This window comes from Megascapheus bottae, chromosome 4, assembly GCF_031878675.1.
Source record: "Megascapheus bottae isolate mThoBot1 chromosome 4, mThoBot2.hap1, whole genome shotgun sequence".
NCBI lineage: Eukaryota > Metazoa > Chordata > Mammalia > Rodentia > Geomyidae > Megascapheus > Megascapheus bottae.
In genome coordinates, this window is record NC_143512.1 from 40,218,124 (window position 1) to 40,219,785 (window position 1,662).

At 53.4% G+C, this 1,662-nt stretch overlaps 1 pseudogene; it reads right to left on the reverse strand.

Annotated features, from left to right (window-relative positions):
- Positions 1 to 343: 343 nt before the first annotated feature.
- LOC150064309 (heme oxygenase 1 pseudogene) lies at positions 344 to 1,196 on the reverse strand (annotated as a pseudogene).
- Positions 1,197 to 1,662: the final 466 nt, after the last annotated feature.

Sequence of the window (1,662 nt, forward strand, 5' to 3'; positions counted from 1 at the left end):
GTGCCTAGGAAGACACAGGCACCAAAGTTTAGGAAGGCTTGGGATAGCTGCTGCTTTCAGCTAGGCCATATCTTCTGGGTTCTGTGCAAGAATGAGGGCTGCTGGGTTTGGATGTCCAGACCTGGCTGGATGTGCTCTTGGGGAGGGGAGGGTACAGTTTGTTTTTTTTTTCTCTTAGGAGGGATAACAGGCCACAAGCACCTCCCTCCATTTCAGAGGGATTTGAGGAGAAAGTTAGGAGCCCTGAAAGCTTCCAGTGCCCCAAATTGAATAATCAGGCAAGCGGTTCAGCACCTGAGGAGAAAAGGTCCTTCATGGTCCCTGGGGACTGGCACACTTGTATTCAGGTTGCATAAAGTCCCACAGTCACTGTTGCCACCAGAAAGCTGAAGGACCCATCAGAGGAGTGGAGTGTGGGAGAGTCTGCTGAGCTGGGCATTCTCTCTAGAAGCCTCTGCAGGAGTGGAGTCTTCTATCCTGCTGCTGGCTTGCCGGTGGAGCCCAGGAGCTTTTGAGGGGCCCTGGTCCTTGAGTGGTGGGTCAGCAGCAGCCCCTGCAACTCCTCAAACAGCTGGCTTTTGAGTAGGAATGCAGCCTCGGCTTCTTCAGTCACTCCCTACTTGTTCTCGGGGGTCATGATCAGTGTGTTGGTGTGGGCACGGTAGAGCTGCTTGACCTTGGTGGCACTCTCGATGTTGGGGAAGGTGAAGAAGGCCAGGCCTTCACCAGAGCTGGACAGGTCCAGAGCCTCTGTGCAATCTTCTTGAGGACCTGGCCCCCAGACAGGTCGCCCAGATAGCGGGCGTAGGCATGGTCCACCAGCAACTCCGACTTGGTGCTCCCTGCCTCATGGAGCCACTTCACTTAGTGACATGTGGCTGACGTGGAAGGGATGGTCTGCTGACAGTGGGACCGTGCTTGAAGGCCATTCCTGCTCCAGCTTGCGATGCAGCTCCCATGGGATGCACAGGAAGCGAAGACAGGGCTCGGCTGGTTACCTCCATCTCCTCTTCCAGAGCTGTGGCAGTGTGGTACAGGGTGGCCCTCACCAGCTCACAGCTTTCCCTGGTGACCTGGCCCTTCTGAAAGCTCCTCATACTCTCAGCATTCTCAGCCTGCACGTGCCTCTCCTTGGTGGCCTCCTTCCAGGCTTTGGACAGGTCCCAGGGCATGCTGCCTTGGTGCTGGCGCTCCATTGCTGGGCTACGGGTCACTGAGCAGGGGACTGGATGCCTTGCGTGGCTGTGTGGGGAAGGGGGGGCGATGAGGTCCCAGACCTGTCCCAGTCCCGTCTGCAGGCCACTGCAGGGCCCAGTGGCTCAGAGGGAAAGGATGTGGTCCCTCCTGTGGGTTTTTGTAGAGCCTCAGCATGGACTCAGAAGATTATAGTCAGGCAGATGCATCATTGAATGTGAATGTGTGTAGCCTTAAACACTTGGCACAGCTTGTTATCATTCTGGGTTATTTATTTTACTTAACCAAGGAAAGAAAAATATGGTGCATTTGCATGCCATAACAGACAACTGCGTGTTAACGGAGATAATTATAACATGAATCCAAAAGGTGATATTAAAAAGGGTATCACTGAATATTTCCAGGCTTTTTCTCACAAAAACTTGGTGGCAATTTTGAGTGACTAATTGGGAGATGTATATACTTGTT